The 10,762-nt window shown below is 43.4% G+C and overlaps 1 long non-coding RNA gene across 1 annotated transcript; it reads right to left on the reverse strand.

Annotated features, from left to right (window-relative positions):
- Positions 1–7,574: 7,574 nt before the first annotated feature.
- LOC102005032 lies at positions 7,575–9,542 on the reverse strand. The gene is made up of 3 exons (XR_260196.2): positions 9,275–9,542; positions 8,262–8,383; positions 7,575–7,688 (listed from the first exon to the last, which is right to left on the reverse strand). It is a non-coding gene; the product is annotated as an uncharacterized LOC102005032 (long non-coding RNA).
- Positions 9,543–10,762: the final 1,220 nt, after the last annotated feature.

Consider the following 10,762-nt stretch of genomic DNA (forward strand, 5'->3'; position numbering starts at 1 on the left):
AATAGACCCCAAACAAAATTGCTGTATCTTTAATGTTTTTTTAATCTAGAGCAACTATCCTTCCTTTTGTTTTCATACCACTCACTTACTGAAGAAAAGAATGTTTTAATAATCATGATTTAGAACTTTCATTATCCCGGCGAATCTCAATTCTCTTCACTATCTGCAAGGGCGTGGCCAAGAAATCCTGGTCTGCTGCTTGTTGCGGCAGGTGGAGCAGTCATTTCAGGTACGCAGATAGAGAATCTCCCAATGTAAGTCTTCCTGCTTTTCTTTGGCTACACTTTTCCCACTTGACCTTTCCCCCAGTAAGTCAGCGGCATTGCCTTGAGGAGAATTAGGATTGGAACAACCCAAATGCAAAGAGAAAGAAACAGTCAATGTTCAGTTTTCTGACTTTTAAAATAACCTCTTGAAGCCCACATCAAAAACAATAGTTTTGAAAGCCTTTTATTTGCAGAGAAGCAGGTTTTGTTGCAAGAAGAAAAGGCTCTTGAGAATCTAAAAGGAAGGCCGGAAGCCTGAGGGGTTAGGCTTTGCCCATGTTGGAAAAGGCTGGAGGGAAACACAGACTTGGACCCTTTGCCCAGGCCTTTGGAGACGTAGGAGATGTGGAAGGCCCAGGGGACAAAGCCCCACAGGGAGGAGGCCAGCCAGTGTGTGGCGCCTGTAGGTCAGTCCTAGCAACCCTGTGGAGCTGATCCAACGCCTGCTGCCATCCTGGCCATCGCTGAGGCTCATCTCCAGCCTTCTAAGGAAGTCTACTGAGCCTGAGGGTCTTGCTAACTATTCTGGTTTCACTGCCTGGGGCTTTCCCTCATACAGCTTGCAGGGTGTGCTTACCACTTTGACGGTACTTGCTTATGTCCAGAGTCATAGCTGAGCCCCATCCAGATTGCGCTACATGGCAGAGGACGCTAATAAGCCACCTCCAGCTTTTTAGAGCAAAGGGCAGTCGAAGTAACACCAGAGGGGGATATTACTTAAGGGAGAGTTAACAACCTCTGTATAAGCGGGGGGTTGGGTGAGGAGAGGTGCATTCTGTTTCATCCACAAGTCACATGTGGGGTTCCCAGCCTCAGGTTGCTCCTGTGCACCAGCCTGGTTGGTAACCTTTTGCCCCAGTTTGATGGGTGTGCTTCCACTAGTTAGAGCAGTGATCCTTAACTTCTTTTGCCAATTAAGATCACATGGGGAAACTGGAAAAAAATACTGATAGGAGCTCTGTTCCAAAGCAACTGAACTGGATTCTCTGTGGTAGAGGCACAATGCCATTGTGCAATTGTGTGTAAAGTTTTATCTTTGTGAGGGCACTCAGCTTTATTTAGCCCACACGTTGCCATGCTATTTCCAAAATGCACCCCTGGGGTCTAACAGACTAATAAGTAGAGTCGATTGATTTATTAGTTTTAGACTTAGGGTTGCATCCACTAAAATGGCCAGAAAGAGAAGGGTTAATTGCATGGGAGGGCAGGTGTTTGGAGAGAGAACCAGCTGCAGGGATGGGAAGAAGGCCAGCTGAGGATGAAGTAACAGAAAACAGGTGGTGGTGTCGGCGGAAGCTAGCTCCAGGAGGAAGAGCAGGAATGACAGGGCACCAGGAACAGGAGAGAAGCTGGGTACAGTGGTGCTCACTTCCAGACCCAGCTACTCACTCGGAGAGCTGAGGTAAGAGGATCATTTGAACCTCTGAGTTCAGGACCAGCCTGGGCAGCCTAGCAAGACTTGGTTTCAACCAACCAACTGAACAACTGACCAACTGACCGACCAACCAACTAACCAACTAACCAGCAGCAAACCACCTGCAGGCCCCCAGAGATCCAGTTACGGGATGCAGAGAATGGATAGGAGTTACTGCTTATTATGGGCTGACTGTGCCTTCACCATGCCTTCAGAAGTTGAACTCTTAACCTCCACTAGCTCAGAAGATGATTTCCTTTAAAGAGGAAACTAAGGTAAAATAAGGTCATATATGTGCACTCTAATCTAATCTGACAGTGTCTTTACAAGAAGACCATGTGAAAAAAGAAAGTGCTATCTACAAGCCAAGAAGAGAGGCCTCCAAAGAAACCAAACCTCCCGACGCTTTGCTCTTGGACATCCAGCCTCTAGAACTGTAAGAGAATAAATGCATATCATTCAAGCCACCACTCTGTGGTATTCTATTATAGTGATCTGAATGCATTAATACAGATATGTACCCCTGGAAGGGACTGGTGAGAACAGGGTGAGGCTGTAGTCCTAGGAATGTAGTTTCATGGCTTGGCCTCAGTACTGGTCACACAACAGGATTAGGGAATCAAAATGGGAGTCACTGATTCAGGGCAAACAGGGTTTTATTTATTCATCCAGTCAACGTAGTTTAATTCATCTATCTATTTGATACTGGGCCTTGTACCAGGTACAAGATGTACTGTTATTGCAGTGGTCCAGCTAAGAGATGAGATTGGTATGGATTAGGATGGTATTGGTGGATGTTATGGTTTAGATCTAAAATATAACCCCTAAACCTCCTGTGTTCAGAAGTGGGTCTTTCAGAAGGTGATTGGCTCATGAGGCTTTTCTGACTGAAGTGGATTAATCAATTGGTGAGATCATAATTTGACAGCATTATTGGGAGATAATGGAAATTTAGCACGTAGGACCTATTTGAAGGGTGTGGGCTATGAGATAATGAGTTTGGGGACTGTATCTTGTCCTTGGTCTTTTTCTCTCTGTTTCCCAGATACCCTGAGATAAACAGCTTTCTTCCACCATGCCCTTCTGCCATGAGGTTTGTACCTTGCCACAGGCCTAAAAACAATGGAACTGGCAGACCATGAACTGAACCTTCTGAAGCTGTGAGCCAAAATAACCCTTCTCATTCTTTAAGTTGATATTCTCAGGTATTTGGAAATATCGCCATGAAAAGATGACTAACACAGTGGAAGAAGTTGATTTGACCTTGAAATAGCCCAACATGGAGTTAATGTCCTTTAACTCACCTTGACCAGGCACATACCTACTTGCAGAGGGGTTCAAGTGATCTCATTTACAAAAGGCACTGCGGGACCAGGAATCAGGAAGTTACTTATAACTAATCCAGAAATATGATTTTTCTCTTTGAGATGAAGTACATTTTCAATTTATATAGTTTTCCTTGGTACCTAGATTAACAAACTTAGACATTTCCCGTAAATGTCCCTATCTCATGTTCTTTAACTCAACATGTAACATTTCAACTTTCTCTTAACTTATTTAATTTTTCTGAAACAGCAGTTTCTTTCCCAAGCCGTGTTCCAATGGAAAACTCGAGTGTTTCCAGGTAATAACCCTATCATTTGTGCCACTGTGGACGACAATCAGATAAGCTTCCCTACTTCACACCACATCTGCTCTCCCAGTCCCACGTGACCTGGATCATAAAAAATAAAACAACAAAACTCCAAATTATTTTTTCCCCAAATAAGCATCTTTCCCAAATTCCCTCCACTGAGTTTTTATTAAATGAAAGATAAATTGTCAATACCGAATCAGCCAACTTTTATTAAAAGCAGGGAAGTCTTTCAAAAGCTTTCAGGGTAAACTGTCAGATCCAATATAACAAGCAGATAATGGGAAATAGTCGCATCTATATGATTCCTGGTGGTGTCTTTGCAAATTCTTTTTTTTTTTTTTTTTGGTTTTTTTCCGGCACCGGGAACCGAACTCATGACCTTGCACTTGCCAGGCAGGCGCTTTGCCCCTGAGCTAAATCCCCAGCCCCTTTGCAAATTCTTCTAAGTGGGGACTGCTTGGGCTTCCTCTTCTACTTTCTCGCTGTGGATGACTCACCTCATTATTTCAAGCATGAAAGTGTTGTGACAGCCCAAGATATCCCAATTGATTTATAATCTGGCTTTGTTTTATTTGGCGTGCAAATGGGAGGAGGATAGTAAATGTTTTGAAGTCAGACAATCTTGAGTTTGTATGCAGACTCTCCCTCCTCCTAGCCCTATAATTGTGGGCAAATCTCTAAATTCAGTCTCAGTTTCATTAGTTATAAAATGGGGATAACAATATTTCCCTTTTGGGCTTGTTGGGAAGATGAATGGTACAACACATAGGAAAGCATCAACCCCTGGTTGGCAGTGTAGTAAATGCTCGTCAAATGGCAACTCTGTAATAGGAACAACTATGGCTATCCCAGTTTAAAAACAAAATCAAACCAAACCATGCCAGGACACAAAGTTCAAGCAATAGATTTCACCTTAGATAAATCATTTATTAAAAAAGGACATAGAGTCAATGATCCGTAAGATTCCTCCCCTCTTAACTCCACCATTTTAAGAGCTTATATTCAGGGAGACATAAGCATGAAAGATCTGAAGAACATCAACCATCTTTTCTGACTAGTTTAGAGACTTAAGCTGTGCGTCACCAAAACTTGCAGTTCCAAAGCTTATAGGACTAAGTCTGTTCAAGAGAGCTGGGCTTGGAGGAAGACGCCTGGCTGGAGAATACCAGTTCATGTCACGGCTGCAAAAACCATTTTTCTTCAGGGTGATAGATGAGAGCAAAGGGACATTTGACTGCTTAAGATGTTTTTACATGCAGAATACAAGGTATGCGCATAATCTTATTTTCTGACGGATCCTTTAAAAAATCTGGCATATTAATGACTCCACTTAAAATACTGAGGATGAGAGCCAGAAGGGAACTTTTTCTTTCTGAACAATGACTAAGAAGGGAATTCTAATGAATACTTTAGCACACATGTCTCACTTTCTGGCTGCTTCAGGACCCAAGAGCCAGTAGGTCATAATTAAAGCCAATAATGGCAACTCCAGACAGTCAATCCAAATATTTTCCTGGTGCTGTCAATTCTCTACATTAAATGATTTCGCATCATAGTTGGGGAGTGCAGAGCATGCACACAGAGGGAGAGTTAAATGTTGATATGAATTCTGGAACATTTGTTGCAAGTTGCCCCAAAAGATATTGTTTATTACATTCAAAGGAATTGTAGAATGTTTTCCTCCACAAATATTTTTAAATGACCCTCTCCATGCAGCCAAGCTGTGAAGTTTGTTCTTAACTTGTCAGAATAAGATCATGTTTTCTATAGGAAAGAAAAAAAAAACAACCACACATGTTTGGAGCTGAAGCCTCAATTATGGAGATAATGAGCTTCTCCTACTCTCAGTGCTCCTTTCAAGAATGTACTAACTAATCACCAAGAGCTGAGGTGCTGCAGATGTAGTGGTATAACTTACAAAAGGCCAAGGCTGCTCACTTTTCTGTCAATTCCACTTCCAGAAATAAAATTCATAAATACATCTGTTTGCAAGATCTGTTTTGGATCTTAGGAAGAAGCTCTTCAATTTTGTCCTTTTTTTTTTTTTTTTCTTACAAGGCTTTGTATCTTTTAAAATAATAACAGAACCTTCCATCCTCCTTCTGTCTCTCATTCTCTACTTTAAAAGATGAGAGTTTCCTCTAAAATGGAAGTGAAATCGCTTAATCTAAAGTGTGCCTGAGAATTCAAAGCACCATTTACAGGTGGGATGAACTGACCAGTCACTACTTAAGGCAAACCTGTATTTGCCCTGTAAAACAATTCAGCAAAAGCTTGGGTCTGAACTCCAGCGGACTGTGGCAATGGAATCCTGCCAGCCACAGCCTGAAGTTAGGAGCCAAGCATGACACTAAGGCAAGGAAGACATTTGAGGCCAAACTGGACAGTGGGCTTGGCACTGCCATTCCTGAGCTAGAGCTGTAGCAGCTAAGGGGTGGTGATATAGCTTTCAGAGGTCTCTAAGTCGCTAGGTACACCAGAAACAGATTTTATTAACTTCTCTCCTGCACCTTTCTTAGCCCCCACATTTCTGCCATGGATTACATCATAAGAGGTGGTTAAAATGCTATGAGACAGATGCTAATTCTTAGGCATACTTCCACTAAGTCATATTCATGCTTTTTTGAGTCTCTCACTGTGAATGGGCAATGCCTTGACACCGGGCAAATGAATATGAGATTCATGGCCACAGTCTCTGGAACCTGGTTACCCTGCCACAGTCACTTCCCTGCCTGGCCTGCAAAACCAGGACGGCCTTTAGATTGGTGTAGGGTGGGGGTTTTGGGGGAGATTATCTTGTCAAAATGCATGGAGTCCTCCCCTCCCCCAAGAGTCTGTACTCTTCACATTACAAGATGGCAGAGTGCCCATTTCTGAGCCAGCTGTCTGACTCAGAGATGAGTTTATTCCCTGACATTTTATTTTCATTCCAGTCCAAAGGGTAAAAAAATGTAAAACTTTGCTGCCACCTGCTGTTTCCTTCAGAAGAAATTTTTGAAATAATTTGAGGATGGTTCTGTATTGGTTTATCTTTTTTTTTTTTTTTTCCTTTTTTTTGAGACAGGGTCTCGCTTTGCAGTTCAGGCTGGCCTTGAGCTCACTTTGTAGCCCAGGCTGGTCTCGAAACTCACAACGATCCTCCTGCCTCAGCCTCCCAAGTGCTGGGATTATAGATGTGCGCCACCATGCCTGGCTCTGTGTTGGTTTATTTTAACCAAGAGCCTTGAAGAATTTTTTTTTCGGGGGGAGTGGTTTTAAGGAATACATGTTTGTATAGTTACGTGCCATCTGGCCTGTCATTTCCTAGGGTAAACTGTTGGGTCACAAGAGTGGTTGTTCCCATTTGTGCCATTAACTCTTGCCTGCCCCATCCATTGGAATAAGCTTGCTGGGACTTGGGAGAGAAAGGCAGACTCCTTGATGTCCTTCCAAAAGGGAGCACAGGCAGGGCTCTGGCCAGTGAGATACTTGACCAAGGCCCAGGCTCCTTGAGGGTTTGGATGTCTTTTCCTCATAGGTCAGTGATGTCATGACAGCCATAACCACAGACAAATGTCCTGAGCACAGACTGTTCCCTGAAGGGCGTGTCGGTGGCTAGTGTTCCTTGGCAGTGCCCCGTGGAAGTGTCTTTCTCAGTAGAACTAGATGTAAAGCTTGGGATGAAGTTCATTTGTGTGTTTCTAGAGGTTTTTTCTTTTTCTTCCTTGAGAAAACTGAGGCAGGTTAAAGAAGAGGCATTCTCAGGAAAGTTAAGAATAGCCCAAGTTGAATCACTGCTAAGTGGAAATTCTTGACCTTAGGTTAGAGGATAAGAGGCAGAAAATTAGTGGTTCCTTGAAGTCCAGGTAAGAGCTGAGAGTCATAACTTAGATGGGCCTGATACGGGTTCTTAGTCATCTGATTGAAGGGACCAGAGGACAGGGATTGCCTTGTGTGGACAATATTCGTACCTTGGTGCTGCTTACAATTTCAGAAAGTGGGGTTTTCCTCTTTACAGTCTTTGGGAAGATCATTTGTGTGCAAATGAGTTCCTTCCTGTTGTTGATGTTGTTGTATTTGAGAATTCTTTCAGCCATAATCTTTTTTTGTTGGCAGGGATTAAGGAGCCTGTTAAGTGTGTTTTTGCATAGTTCTAAGTGGCTTTTTAAAAAATGTAGGATCTGAGACTTTTTAGGTCTATGACTCTTAATCTTTTCTCCTATCAATAGAAAAGGCATCTGAATGATACTGATACACACTAAAGGCATGTGATGGTTTATTTAGTATCTGCCACTGCAGCTTGCACAGAAACATATTTGTTGGGTGAATGATCAGGCTTATCATTTATTGTTCTCAGAAGAAGATCTGTGAGTCCTGCTGAGGAAGGGTGGGACTAGAAAGAAGCAGAAGGTTGAGTGTCACAATCAATCAGGTGAAAAGTCTGTAGGTAGAATGAACCATCAGAGCTAGAATGCTATGGAAGGGCCAAAGCCAGTACTGTATAAGCTTCAACATATGTGTGTTTCTCATAAAGTAAATATGGCTCTTGAAAAATAAACAAGAAATTTGTAATGTACAAAATCCTCCCTTCTATGTCCCATTCCCTAAATTTCACTACTGTTAATATATTGCACAAGTTTGATTATGTTTATCCTTCATGTATTTTCTTGTTTATGTCCCCCTTGTTCTCCCTTAGAATTCTGTAAGACTTGGAAAATTCCAACCTGTCTCAGCTGCGTGAGGAAAAGTTCAGGAAAGGGGTTTGTATAATAATGAAAAGGGAAGGAAAGTGAAAGACCTTAAATAGGAGGGATAACTGAGGAACACTGGTTTGGGGTAGTTGTTCCAACTTTGCTTCATCTCTTGAAGATTCTCTTGACAGTCCTCAAGCTTTCTCTCCTGGATTCGTTTGTTTACCCCAAGAAGGGAAGTAGCTTCTCAGAAAAATAATGAGGTTTGTTCTTACCTTTGTACTTGATTTGTGCAGCGTGAAATCCCCTTATTCTTTCTATCCACTGGTTCTTTGCTCCAAGAAACTCTGTCCAAGCTCAAATGTTAGAGCTAGAGACTCCAATTTGCTTCTGCATTCTGGGATGGGGAAAAGAGTAGCAACAGTTAACTTCCAGGAGAACTGCAGAGATCCATGCAATAGGACAGGTGACTGGTAAGCTATTGCCCTTCCTAAGGCTACCAGAGCTCTAGCCTGACAAGTGTTATTTTACAGGGTATTTGTCAAGCACTTCCCTGGTGGGAAGATGGACAAGACCCTCACTATTTTGGTGAACCTGTCTTCTGATGAGCACACTCCTGCCGAATGTGGTTAAGGCATGGTGTTTTAGATACCAATTCTTAGTCGTCCTGTTGTGCCTGGTAACTAGGTTGCTGTCAAGAAAATACAGCAGGGCTTCTATGAGCTTGAAAAGAGCAGTTCAAAAAGATTGCATTAGCTTTTTGTCCCTTCAGGCTGTTTTTTCTAGAACAAATGTAATCTTAGTCGCTATGAATTCTGTTTAAAATAGCCCTTCTGGTGAGTCACCTAGAGCTAAGCTGCAGATATGTATTGTTTTAGTCATGGCAGGTTTGAAATGTTAGCCAAGTCCAAGGAACGACTCACAGTGGGGACTGGTGGTATGCTCTCACATGTGCTTTTAGGGAGATCCTAAAATGTCCAGAGAGAAAGAAAAGCCGCAGATGAACAGGTCAGCACTGTGCATCTCAGAACGAGTTGCAAAAGTTGCAGAAGCAGTAGTGATCCCTGTGGGTTCCTCTGCCTTTCATGACCCAACACACATGAAGTTCTGCCCGTCTGTCATCACCTCCCCCCACCTGGACACGCGAGAGGAGATAGAAACTTGGCAAGCTCTCCAGAAGGCCACGAACAAGGGTCAAAGGACCTTGCAGATGCTCTGAGGAAGAAATTAAAGCTTTAAACGGAACGTTTTGCATGACTTGAAAGGCCATTATCTAGTTCACACTTACCTCAGACTCTAAATATTGTCAGAAAATGGACACATTTGCCAGGATCATCCACAGTGAAACTGCTCAAAATAGAACACAGAAATCTTCAAGGCCAGCATGGCTGTGGCAGGCCATGACACTCCAATCTGAAGCTGCCTTGTGAGAGACCCCAACAGCAGCTGCTTAGAGGAAAGATTATATACTCAGTAGCCCTCAGAATTTACAAAAACCTTTCCCATCATGCGAGTCAACTTTTTCTCTCCCTCTCTGACCATGTGGAAGTGGTTGGGGACACTCAGGCCCCTTGCATGAGGTTCCCTGTTGGAGACTCTCTGTATTATAGCCTCTGAAGACTCCGCCCTTCCCCTCCTGTGGTAGAGGTAGGTGCCAAGTGAACAGCAGCTCTCAGCTTTCCTCTGCTGTTAGCCCCACCCTCGGTCAGCTAAAGCCAGGTTGCCTTCTTCCAGGCAGCTGCTGGGTGAAAGTCCAGAACAGCTCTCCCAAACAAACAAGTCCAACAAAGGCAGTTCCCAGCATGGATGGGGTTGTGCTCCAGACATCTATTTGCAAATCTGTCCTTTGGAACCTGGAAGATATTCCCCAGGCGGAGCAATGTTATGTGTTGCAGCAATGTTCCCAGGCTAGCCCACACCACTGACTGAACTAGAGAGGACTTGGAAAGCAGACCTCTAAGAACACACCTGTGTGGGCAATACACCTGTAGTGTCTTGTCTTCAGTTTACAGACGTTTCTTGAGGTTGGGAAAGTCCCTGGTAATGTGTGGATTCCAAGATACCTCAGCTTTGTGAGGTGGTTGATTTAGTGGCTCCTGGCATCAGTACAGCAGCTGAGATCTTCTCAGCCTTGGGAAAACCCTGCTTCTCTTTCCCATGGTTCAGACTAAAGCCAAAGGGATGAGGAGTTTGGCTTTTTTTCAGTTTGATTCCTCAAGATATCCTCAGAGCAGGAGGAGAATACTGGTGTCACCATTACACAGCTGCGTGGCTTCTCCAAGCTTGGTGTCTCCTCTGCAAAACTGGTCATACGCATTTGAGAGAGCCTTGGGATTGTCTCATTAGCTCCTGTTCTCCCTTGTTAACTCTCATGACTTTTGCTGAGGTGAAAGACCATTCCCCTGCTGAGTGCTCAGGCCTAGAAAAATTTTGTTTCCAGGTTATTAGTGTAGACTCAGTCATGGGGCTTGACCTAAATTAGGCAATGAGCATGTAGAAGTTTACTGGTTGTTGCTGGAAAGGAAAGGATAAGAGAAAAGAGGAGAGGAGAGGAGAGGAGAGGAAATAAAGTTTTATTTCTCCTGCTACATAAGAATAGGGATATAAATGATTTCAGTTGCAAAGAAGACCCACCCTGAGGCTAAATCAGAGGCCAGCCCTAGATTGACTCTCTCACAGTTGGATGAGGGGGTAGAGCAGTGGATGACCCAGGACTCTTTGATAAAGTTGTTGACTCTGAAGTTGAACTTCCTGCAGCCCATTCCACATCTGTTAC

Source organism: Chinchilla lanigera, unplaced genomic scaffold, assembly GCF_000276665.1.
Source record: "Chinchilla lanigera isolate Chin_1 unplaced genomic scaffold, ChiLan1.0 scaffold00013, whole genome shotgun sequence".
Taxonomy (NCBI): Eukaryota; Metazoa; Chordata; class Mammalia; order Rodentia; family Chinchillidae; genus Chinchilla; species Chinchilla lanigera.